Here is a 13,204-nt window from a genome sequence, read left to right on the forward strand (position 1 = left end):
AACACAATGATCCAAAATCTATGTGACACAGCAGAAACTCTTCTAAGTGGGAAGTTTATAGTGATACAAGTCTACCTCAGGAAACAAGAAAAATCTCAAATAAATAATCTAACCTTACACCTAAGGGAACTAGAAGAAGAACAAACAAAACCCAAAGTTAGTGAAAGAAATAATAAATATCAGAGGAGAAATAAAGGAAATAGAGACTAAAAATCAATAGAAAACATCAATGAAACTAAGAGCTGGTTCTTTGAAAAGATAAACAAAATTGATAAACCTTTAGAAGGACTCATCAAGAAAAAAAGAGAGAGAGCCCAAATCAATAAAATCAGAAATGAAAATGGAGAAATTACAACTGACAACATAACAATAAGAAAACCCAGAGAGATTATACACCAATAAAATGGACAGCCTAAAAGAAATGGACAAATCCCTAGAAATGTACAATCTCCCAAGACTGAACCAGGAAGAAATAGAAAATATGACCAGACAAATTACCAGTAATAAAATTGAATCAGTAATTTAAAAAAACTCCAAAAATCAGAAGTCCAGGATCAGATGGCTTCACAGGTGAACTGTACCAAACATTTACAGAAGAGTTAATACATATCCTTCTCAAACTATTCCAAAAAAATTGCAGAGAAAGGAATGTTTCTGAAACTCATTCTACAAGACCAGGATCACCCTGATCCCAAAACCTGACCAGGACACCACAAAAAAAGAAAATTACAGGCCAATGTCACTGGCCTTCATAGATACAAAAATCCTCAACAAAATATTAGCAAACTGAATTTAATATATTAAAAAAGATCATACCCCATGATCAAGTGTGATTTATCCCAGGGATGCAAGTATGGTTCAATATCTGCAAATAAATCAATGTGATACACCACACTAAAAAAATGAAGAAAAAAAATCATATGATCATCTCAATAGATGCAGCAAAAGCTTCAGACAAAATTCAACATCCATTTATGTTAAAAACTCTCCATAAAGTGGATATAAAGGGAACATACCTCAACATAATAAAGGCCAGACAGATACTTGCAATGATTTAGATTCATCTGATAAAGGGTTAATATCCAAAATATACAAAGAACTTATACAACTCTCTATAAAAAAAAAAAACCAACCCAATTAAATACAATACTGTAAATCAACTATACTTTACTTTAAAAAATAAGCAGAGGATCTGAATAGACATTTTTCCAAAGAAGACATACAGATGGCAAGCAGGCACATGAAAAGATGATGAACATGACTTATAATCAGAAAAATGCAGATCAAAACCACAATGAGATAACACCATGCACTTGTCAGAATGGCTATTATCAAAAAGACAACAAATAACAAAAGTTGGAAAGGATGTGGAGAAAAGGGGATCTTTGTGCACTATTGGTAGGAATGTAAATTAGTATACCCACTATAGAAAACATTTTGGAGATTCCTCAAAAGATTAAAAACAGAACTACCATACAATCCATCAATTCCATCCCTGGGTATTTATCCAAAGAAAACAAAAACACTAATTAGGAAAGATATATGCACTCCTATGTTCATTGCAACATTATTTACAATGGCCAAGAAAAGATAAGCAACTTAAGTGTCCATCAATAGATGAATGGATAAAGATGTGGTACATGTATACAATGGAATATTACTCAGCCATAAAAATGAATGAAATCTTTCCATTCGTAACAACATGGATGATCTAGAGTGTATTATGCTAAGTGAAATAAGTCAGACAGAGAAAGACAAATGCTATATGATTTCACTTATATGTGGATTCTAAAAACAAAACAAAGGAACAAAGAATACAAAACAGAAAGAGAGCTATAGATACAGAGAACAAAACGGTGTTTGCCAGAGGGGAGGGGGGAAGGGAGAGAAATAGGTAAGGGAGATTAAGAGGCACAAACTTCCAACTGCAGAATAAACGAGTCATGTAGACTTACTGCGGTGATCATTTTGAAATGTGTAGAAATACTGAATCACTATATTGAGCAACAGGAACTAACATAGTGTTGTAGGTCAACTATACATCAAAACCAAACAAAGTCATGGGAAAAGAGATCAGATTTGTGGTTATCAGAAGTGGGGAGGTAAGCGAAGGGGGAAATTGGATGAAGGCAGTCAAAAGGTACAAACTTCCAGTTATAAATAATTACTAGGCATATAATGTACGACATGACAAATATAATTATCACTGCAGTATGTTATATACGAAAGTTGTTAAGAGAGTAAATCCCAAGAGTTCTCATCACAAGGAGAAAATATTTTTTCTATTTCGTTAATTTTGTATATTGTGAAATGATGAATGTTCACTAAACTTATTGTAGTAACCATTTCATGATGTATGTAAGTCAAATCATTATGCTGTACACCTTAAACTTATACAGTGCCATATGTCAATTAAATCTCAATAAAACTGGTGGGGGGAGATTTCTAAAAAGTCAATTTTATAGAAACAGAGAATAGAACAGTGGTTTCCAGGGGCTGAGCAGAGGAAGAAATGGGGAGATGTAAGTCAAAGGGTACAAACTTTCAGTTATAAGAATAAGTTCTGAGAATCTAAAGTACACCATGGTGACTTAATAAATAATACAGTACTGTATACTCAAAAGTTGCTCAGAATAGATCTTAAGTGTTCTCACCACAAAAAAGGAAAAAAAAAAAGGAATAACTATGTGAGGTGATGGATGTGTTAATTATCTTGACCTTGGTAATCATTCCACAATGTATATCAAATAATCACGTTGTACACTTTAAATAAACACAAATATGTTTCTCAATTTTCCTTCAAGAAGTTAGAAAAAATTATGGTAGCAATATGTAGTTATTTTTATAGAAATAAGTAAAAAAATATGAACCATAAATAGCATAGTTGGGATAATCCCATTAAAAATTTATATACACAGATAGGTAGATAGGTAGAAAGATAAAGCATACACAAATGAGAAAAAAGAGAGAAAGAGGGTAAGAGGGCTTTCTCTTGCTAGTGCATAGTATACCTCCACCAACTCTTTACAAGCTCTTTTCACACACATAAGCAACACTCAAGTTCTCTCTTCTTTAAAAAAAATAAAATCCTCATTCAAATTCATGATCATCCCCAAACAAGTGATTATTTTGTCTCTCTCCTTTTCCTCAAAAACCATAACATTCTAAAGAGAGTAATACACAATCCCTTTCAGCACCTCATAACCTCTCATTCACTTTTTGGTGATATAGTTTCCACACCTACCACCCCAGAGAAACAGCTCTTGTTTCAATCCACCCTTCTGAGCCTTTGACACTGGTGATTCTGCTTATCTGGCTATGATCTTCCCTGGTTTTCCTTCCTTCCTCTTTAGCTGCACCATTTTACTTGCCTTTCAGGGTATGCTCTTTACATGCCTCTATCCTGAATATTTGTTTTTTCCCAGGGCACTAACCTTGACCACTGAGGGGACAGTTGTCATTCTTTATGGCTGATCTTTCTCCCCAATCATCTGAATATAGCCTGACTCCCAGTATGCATTCTGAAAATGTCAGTGGCTTGCTTCCCCAAGTTCCCTAGAAACCAAGCCATGATTAAATAATCCAGGCTCTGTCAATCACAATTTGAACTGGAAGCTATGTTGGATATTCCCATTTACCCCTCTGGATCCACTTTCCACCCTGCTCTGTGCTCAAGAAGTGGACCTCTAGACACCACATCCCCTTGGCTCCCCTTGCCAGCATCCTTCCCACTATGCTTGGCCGATGAAACACACTAGCAAGAGATAAGAGGCCCAAAGAACCTGCTGTATAAAAAAAATAAATAAAATTAAATAATAAAAAAAAAAGAGGTAAGAGGGCCAGAGGAGAGTGAGGCTGAGGTATCTATTCCCTCTGCTTCTTCCTCACTGAGATGCAATTTGGCAATGGCTGTATTCCTCTAGGTAAGGCCACAGCCTCACTCCTATGGTACTAGATCTTGCTGGGTTTTTGTAATTGCTCCCTCCTATCCCCCTTCAGTCCTAGGGGTGGTAGAGTCTTCTTTCTGTTGCTAGCTCGAGGGCTTCACCATCCCTTCTTGTTCCTTTGAAAATATCTAGTCCCTTCTTCAAATTCTCTTTTCTGACCCTTTTGAGCATGCCATCTATTTCCTGTCAGAACCCTGCCCGACATAAAAACTAAAAACAGAATAAAGCAGGAACCTTGTTAAATCCATCCTGGTAAAAAGTGGCTCAGAGTTGGTGAAATCTATGATACTAGCAGCAGTGGGATCTGCAGCGTAACAGTCATCTGGCATGATTTGGAGCACTTATCCTGGTTATGAAACCTCCATGCTTGGTCCTCCTGCCTTCCTGGCAATTCTAGTTAAATCAACTAGGGCTCAATCTCAATTCCTATTACTTGGAACCTAAAACCCTGACTGATACAGGACTCTTGTTTTCTCTTCTCAGATCATAGTTTTATTTCTCTCTCCCTTCCTCCCTTCTTTACTCACTCTCAATCTTTCTCTCATTTTCTCTCCCTCTCTCCATTGAATTTAATTGAAATCTATGCACTGGTAGCTGTCAACTCCCTTTTACTGAACTCTAAACCTATTAACTCAGTTACCTACTAGACATCAACATATCACCATTTAAGTGTCATAAAAGCTCCTTAAATCCACTATTTTAAAACCTGTCATTTCACCTCTCACCCTAATCTCTCTTACTCTTCAGCCCCTTAACCTGGTACACAGTTTCATCTGGGTAGAAGATACTACTATCTATTTACCCAAATGAGAAACCTGTTAGCTTTCCTAGACTCTTCTATTTCCCTCCTTCCCTTCAGCCCCACCACCACATGCAAGCAGTCAGATTCTACTATTTCTACTTCCTCCTATCACAATGACTTCTAAGTGCCAACTGCTAAGGTTATAGTTCATATCATTTCTCACCACCAGAAATGCCCTCTCTCCACTTATACTCATTGCTGTATTCTTCCACCTGAAATTAACATGCTACAACTCAACTCTAAAGACCCAGTGCCTCCATTAATGTCTTAAACAAGACTCTCCATGACCTGGCATCATTTTCTAGAATTGCCATCCTAGGCTCCAGCCAGCTCACAAAACGTTCAAATGATCTTCCTCACCCCCATGCTATATATTATATGGATATACCTGGTATTTCCTCAGTCTCAAATATCTACTGCTGAGTTACACAACACCCATTCATCCTTCAAGATTCATGTCATCTCCTGACCACCTCCACCTTATAGATGGCCCATGTCTGTGCACTCCAGGAATGCCTCTATCATAGCATTTATCACACCACACTTTAATTCTTGGTTTAATTGTCTATCATCCCCTCTAGACTGTGAACTTATTAAGAGAAGGCACAGTGCCTAACACCCAGTATACAATGCATAGATTTTTGTCACATAAATTACATTTCTCAACCCAAATTAAATTATAAAAATGTAAGGTGCCTGTGTTAGGGAGTGGAAAAAAGAGCCAAGCTATAACTGCTGCCTCTATGGCGAGGGGGGGGGGCGGTGTTGCGTAGGACGCAAAGAAAGGAGCAGAAGCAAGGTGGAACGACTGAACAATGAATCGAGCATGGTAATAGTTCTTATGGGGAAATCTGGGGCACTGAAACACTATAGGAATGATCATTTGGAAGCAGAAAGAGTTTCTTGGAGTCACTTGAAGCAACATCATTTACACAGCAACTTGTGAGAAGCTAGCCCTGTCCTATGGACAAATTTGATTCAGTATTCAAAGGCTCATTTGTATAAGACTGCTCCTTATCCAAACAGGAGAAGGGGAGATCATCAACTGTGTCATCTCAGAACAGAAAGGACAATGATGTATTCTTACTGCTGGGTGTTTCACTAACTCAGAGCCTTTGTGAGAAATGTGGCATGCCTGTGGGACTTCCCTGGTGGTCCACTGGTTAAGACTTCGCCTTCCAATGCAGGGGGTGCAGGTTCGATCCCTGGTCCCCTGGTCGGGGAGCTAAGATCCCACATGTCTCGGGGCCAAAAAAGCAAAACATAAAACAGAAGCAATACTATAACAAACTCAATTAAGACTTAAAAAAAAAAGTGTCATGCCTATATTTTTCCTGGTGTCAAATGGATGATTTCCAGTGACTAATGATGATGCCAACTGGCTCCCAAAGATTTCATATTTTGTGAAAATAATTCAGAGGCAGAAGGTCCAAAAGACACCATAAGGATATTTCACCAAAAATATATTTTCCCAAGACACTGAGCAATTTTAAATAGAGTAGGTTTTTTTTCAAATGTCCCAACAGGATTCAAGCCAAAAATTATTTATTCATTTATGTATCCAGCTAGTCAACAAACAATTAAGCAGTTCTTATGTGCCTTGATGGTACAGTGTAAACTATAGAAATAAACAAATAAATAAAACGCATTCCCTGCTCTTAATGAATTCATAGGTCAGAGGGACAAGATAAATAAACGATAACACTATACAACAAATACAACTGTGACACAGTCAACGTGTTATGGGGAATTGTTGAGTTGATTATATTAATATTCAAAATACCAGCTGCTCATTTCAGGTCGAAGATGGCAGCATAGGAAGATCTTGAACTTACCTCCTCCCGTGCACATACTGAATCTACAGCTACATATGGAACAATTCACCCAGAAAAAGACCTGAAAGCTAAATGAACAGCTCCTTCACAATGAATGATAAAGGGTCCACGTCAAGATGGGTAGGTGAGGCAGAGGCGCAGTCTCGCCAAGAGCCCCACCCCCAGCATGGTGACCCACAATAGGGAGGGATCTCACAAGTCTGAAGCATCTCTCTGAGGAGTGAGGGGTTTGTGCCCCTCATCAGGTACCCCAACCCTTGGGACCTGCACTGGAGAGACAAGCCCCCGAAGTGTCTGGCTTTGACAACCAATGGGGCTTACATCTAGGAAATCCAAAGGGCTATAAGGAACTGGGATACTACTCTTAAAAGGTCCACATGCAGACTCACTTGCTTCAAGGCCCAGTGCAGAACCAGCAGTTTGAAGGGTGCCTAGACTATTTGTGAAGGTTTGCTTGCTAATCTTGGAGCATCTGCCAAAGGGGTAGGGGCCCTTTGGGAATCTCTCTGAGGATGGAGGCACTGGTAGGTGCCATTTTTGCACTCTCCCTCTACCTTGCTAGTCCCAGCAGGTGTGCACAGTCCTTGAACATTCCCACTGCCCCAATAAAGCCAGCAGGTGCAGCCTACTCCAACCCTGTACTCTACTACTGCCTCACTAAAAACAACGGGTGTGCCATGGCCCTGCACGCTCCCACTGTCTCACTAAAACCATCAGGTGGGCACCAAGCCTATGCTCCCCCTCTGCCATGCCAGAGCTAGCAGGCACATGCAGTGCACACAGGGGACACTCCTTGATTGCCTGGCTCCTGTGGCCAGGGGGCCTTCCATTCCTGGGTCCCACAGGACTATGACAATCAGAGACACTTCTAGGAAGGCTACCATCCTCAGGGCACTGCACAGACAGCAAACTGAAACACACCCCCAGTCTCTGTGAAAAAGGTCTTTTTACTTGTCCTGGAGCTTCAGCCTGAGGGACATGCTTCAAGTTTGTCACAAATCTAAAAGGTACAGTGGTGCTATCAGGGAATGTAGGCCAAGGGATGCCACCTCCACACTCTCCCTCAGCTTTGCTACGGCTCACCAGTACCTCACAGAAAGGAGCTTATATCCTCATCAGGAGCCTCAATTTTTCCAACTGTCACCCAAGAGACACCTCCAGATCTCCTGGTCTGGAGGCCAACAGGGTTTACAACTGTGGTCCCAGAGGACTGTATATATTTGCATACTTTGAAAGCTGTTGCATGAGGATCTGGCTTCCAATCAGCCTGAAACTAGGTGCTGAATGAGATCCCTTCCTTTGGAACACTGACAGACATATACAGAACATTGCATCAAAAAGCAACAGAATACATATTCTTACAAATGCATTCTTCAGGATAGGTCATACATTAGGCCACAAAACAAGTCTCAATAAATTTAAGAAGACTGAAATCACATAAAGCATCTTTTCTGACCACAATGGTATGAAACTAGAAATCAATTACAGTAAGATGGGAAAAATCATGATTAATGTGGAAATTAAACAACATTCTACTGAACAATCAATGGATCAATGAAGACATCAAAGAAGAAATTTTAAAATACCATAAGACAATTGAAAATGGAAACAACATATCAAAATCTATGGGATGCAGCAAAAGCAGTTCTAAAAGGGAAGTTCATAGCAATACAGGCCTACCTCAAGAAACAAGAAAAATTTCAAATACATAATATAACTTTATGCCTAAAGGAATTAGAAAAAGAAATATGAATGAAGCCCAAAGTTAGTAGAAGGAAGGAAATAACAAAGATCAGAGTGGAATAAGTGAAATAAAGACGAAAAAGACAATAGAAAAGATCAGTGAAATTAAGAGTTAGTTCTTTGAAAAGACAAACAAAATTGATAAAACTTTAGCTATAGACTCACCAAGAAGAAGAGAGAGAGAGTTCAAATAAATAAAGTCAGAAATGGAAGAGAACTTACAACTGATACAAAAGAAATACAAAGGATCATTAGAGACTCTTATGAAAAATTATATGCCAACAAATTGGACAACCAAGAAGAAATGGATAAATTTTTAGAAACATACAGTATTTCAAGAATAAATCATAAAGAAACAGAAAATCTGAATACACTGATTACTAGTAAGATTAAATCAATAATCAAAAACCTCCCAACAAATAAAAGTTCAGAACCAGATGGCTTCACTGGTGAATTCCACCAAACATTCAAAGAAGATTTAATACCTATCCTTCTCACACTCTTCCAAAATATTGAGAAAGAGGAAATACCCCCATACTCATTTTATGAGGCCAGCGCTACCCTGATACCAAAATCAGACAAGAACACAACAAAAAAAGAAAATTACAGTTCAATATCCCTAATGAACATAGAGGCAAAAATCCTCAACAAAATATTAGTAAACCAAATTCAACAATACAGTAAAAGGATCACATACCATGATCTAGTGGGATTTATTCCAGGGATGCTAGGATGGTTCGATATCTGTAAATCAATGAACATGATATACCACATTAAAAAAATGCAAAATAAAAATCATAATCATCTCAATACAGGCAGAAAAAGCATTTGACAAAATTCAACATCAAATTATGATAAAAACACTCAACAAAGTGGGTATAGAGGGAACATGCCTCAAGATAATACAAGTTATATATGACAAGCCCACCGCTAACATCATACTCAATGGTGAAAAGCTGAAAGCTTTTCCTCCAACATCAGGAACAAGACAAGGAGGCCCACTCTAACCACTTTCATTCAACATAGTACTGGAAGTCCTAGCCACATCAATTAGGCAAGAAAAACAAATAAAAGGTATCCAAATTGGAAAAGAAGAAGCAAAACTATCACTACCTACAGAACATGATTTTATATACAGAAAACCTGAAAGACTCTGCCAAAAAACCGTTAGAGCTAATAAACAAATTCAGTAAAGTTGCAGGGTACAAAATCAATTTACAAAAATCTGTTGTATCTCTATACACTAACAATGAACTATTAGAAAGAGAAATTAAAAAACCAATCCCATTTACAATTGCATCAAAAAGAATAAAATACCTAGGAATAAATTTAATCAAGGATATTAAAAACCCATACACTGACAACTATAAGACATTGATGAAAGAAACTGAAGAAGACACAAATAAATGGAAAGATATCTTGTGCTCATGGGCTAGAAGAACAATTATTGTTAAAACGTCCATATTACCCAAAGCAATCTACAGATTCAATGCAATTCCTACCTAAATTCCGATGCATTTTTCACAGAAATAGAATGATCCTAAAATTTGTATCGAGCCACAAAAGATCCTGAATAGCCAAAGTAACTTTGAGAAAGAAAAATAAAGCTGGAGGCATCACGCTCCTGATTTCAAACTATATTACAAAGCTATAGTAATCAAAACAATATGGTATTGGCGTAAAAGCAGACACATAGATCAAGGGAACAGAATAGAGAGTCCAGGAATAGACCCATGCATATATGGGCATATCTCAGAGATACTATGGATTAGGTTCCCAGACTACCACAAGAAAGCGAATATCGCAATAGAGTCACACAAATTTTGTGGTTTCTCAGTGCATATAAAAGTTATATATATATTATACCATAGTCTATTAACTGTGTAATACCACTATGTTTAAAAACACAATGTACATATCTTAATTTAAAAATACTTTATTGCTAAAAATTGCTAACCATCATCTAAGCCTTCAGCAAATCATAGTAGTAACATCAAAGATCACTAACCACATATCACCATAGCAAATATAATAATAATAATAAAGCTTGAAATACTGCAAGAATTAACAAAATATGACACAGAAACACAGTGAGCAAATACTGTTGGAAAAATGGTGCCGACAGACTTGATTGATGCAGGGTTGCCACAAACGTTCAATTTGTAAAAAAAAAATCAATGTCTGAAAAAAAAATTTTAAATCAATCACAATAAAATGAGGTATACCTGTATGATCAATTAATTTATGACAAAGGAGGCAAGACTATACAATGGGGAAGGACAGTCTCTTCAATAAATGGTGCTGGGAAAACTGCACGGCCACATGCAAAAGAATGAAACTAGACTACTATCACACACCATACACAAAAATTAACTCAAAATGGATTAAAGACTTGAATGTAAGACCTGAAACTGTAGAACTCCTAGAAAAAAACATAGGTGTTTTCATCAGTCTTGGTGATGATTTTTTGGATCTGACTCCAAAAGCAAAGGCAATGAAAGCAAAAATAAACAGGTGGGAGTACATAAAACTAAAAAGCTTCTGTACAGCAAAGGAAACCATCAACAAAATGAAAAGGCAACCTATGGAATGGGAGAAAATATTTGCAAATCATGCATCCAATAAGGGGTTAATATCCAAATACATAAAGAATTCATACAACTCAAGAGCAAAACAACAATCTGACTGAAAAAATGGGCAGTGAATTCTGAATAGACATTTTTCCAAAGAACACATGCAGATGGCAGACAGGCACATGAAAAGATGCTCAATATTACTAATCATCAGGAAAATACAAATCAAAACCACAATAAGATACCACATCAAACCTGTTAGAATGGCTATCATCAAAATGACAAGAAATAACAAGTATTAGCGAAGAAGTGGAGAAAAAAGAACCTTTGTGCACTGTTGGTGGGCATGTAAAATTGGTGCAGTCACTATGGAAAACAGTATGGAGGTTCCTCAAAAAATTAAAAGTGGGGCTTCCCTGGTGGCACAGTGGTTGAGAGTCCGCCTGCTGATGCAGGGGACACGGTTTCGTGCCCTGGTCTGGGAGGATCCCACATGCCGCGGAGCGGCTTGGCCCGTGAGCCATGGCCGCTGAGCCTGCGCGTCCAGAGCCTGTGCTCCGCAACGGGAGAGGCCACAACAGTGAGAGGCCCGCATACTGCAAAAAAAATAAATAAATAAAAGTGAAGCAACCATACAATCCAGCAATTCCACTTCTGGGCACTTATCCAAAGAAAACAAAAACACTAATTAGATATAATTAGATATATGCACCGCTATGTTCTGCATTATTATAATGGCCAAGATATGGAAAAAACCTAAGTGGCATGTGTATGTATATATACCTCTATTGTTGTTGACTACAGGTACAGCAGATCCCTAGAGCTAATTCATTTTGCCTTAACGAAACTTTATGCCCTTTGACTATATATATAATGGAATATTGCTCAGCCATAAAAAAGAATGAAATCTTGCCATTTGCAAAAACATGAATGGACCTTGAGGGTATTATACTAAGTGATATAAGTCATACAGAGAAAGACAAATACTGAATGATTTCACTTACATGTGGCATCTAAAAACAAAACAAGTAAACAAACATAACAAAACTTACAGAGAAAAGAATGGTGGTTGCCAGAGGGAAGGGGCATTGGGGGTGGGCAAAATGCGTAAAAGGGGTCATGAGGTACAACCTTCCAGTTACAAAATAAGTAATGTATAGCGTGGTGACGATTGCCAATAATATTGCTGTGCATATTTGAAAGTTGCCAAGAGAGTAAATCTTAAAAGTTCTCACCACAAGAAAAAACGTTTGTAACTTTATATGGTGATAGATGGTAACTAGACACTGTGGTGATCATTTCACAGTGCATACAAATATTGAATCATTATGTTGTACACCTGAAACTAGTATAATGTTATATGTCAATTATTCCTCAATTTAAAAATATATCATCTGCTCCCTTCTGGGTGTATATTATACTTCCTCATTACAATGACTAATGACATAGGATTTCTCGTGGCCAAGGAAATATGAACTGAATTGACACTCTCCACTTCTGAGCTAAGAGCCGTTGCTTTTCCCTATGCCAACTGACAACAATATCGCAGATAAAGGCTGCTCTGCCAGCCTGGGCCCCAGAGTGAACATGGTTCAGAGGAGAGACACAGCTGATTTGAGATAGACATGTAACAAAAAGGAGAACTAAACTTAAATCACTGAGATTTGGAAGTCATTTGTTACTACAGTAAAAACCTGGCCTATCTTCACTGAAACCACCATTAAGAAAAAATTAATTTGGGAGTGGGGTATAAGTCAAATGTACAGAGGAAGTGACATATTTAGCTGGACCGTGAAGGCTGTAGAAGTAGGTGAGGGAAAGGGTCTTCAGGGCAGAGTTTCTGGGGTGAGCAAAGACCTGGTGGTGTGGAAGTATATATCCTGTGTAGGCAAGTTACCCACCACACTGGATTGTAAAAAGTGCGCTGGAGTCACGTATTAAAGATCCATTGGGCATGCCAAGAGTACAGATTTTACCCTGTTGCTGTTTAGAAGCCATATAAAGCTTTTAAAGATTCTAAGCATAAAGCCTCGGTTATCTTTTGATGCTTTGATCTGCAATGCTCTAGGCAAGCACTAGCATGGACGAGATAACTGTGGGGTCCCAGGACTAAAGGTGGGACAAGAGGGAAAGCAAAAGAGTAGGCCAACGCTGATGATGCTTGAATGAGTTTGTGGCCAAAATCAAGCTGAAATCAACTGAAAGTTTACAAAGAAAACATCTGAAGGGGGTTTTTTTTGTTCCCTCAAGGTTAGAACCCCTTAAACTGAAAACGAGGCTAAATGATATACCCATAGAGCAATA

The 13,204-nt window shown here is 38.0% G+C and overlaps 1 long non-coding RNA gene across 1 annotated transcript in view; it reads right to left on the bottom strand.

The window, feature by feature from the left end:
• Positions 1-8,779: 8,779 nt before the first annotated feature.
• LOC309978341 overlaps positions 8,780-13,204 on the bottom strand; it is a 64,139-nt gene continuing 59,714 nt past the window's right edge. Inside the window, exon 3 of the long non-coding RNA XR_014327119.1 lies at positions 8,780-9,071. This is a non-coding gene — a long non-coding RNA (uncharacterized lncRNA). The remainder of the gene's footprint in view (positions 9,072-13,204) is intronic.

The sequence above is a fragment of the Leucopleurus acutus genome, assembly GCF_964270905.1.
Source record: "Leucopleurus acutus genome assembly, chromosome: X".
In the NCBI taxonomy this organism is placed as follows: Eukaryota; Metazoa; Chordata; class Mammalia; order Artiodactyla; family Delphinidae; genus Leucopleurus; species Leucopleurus acutus.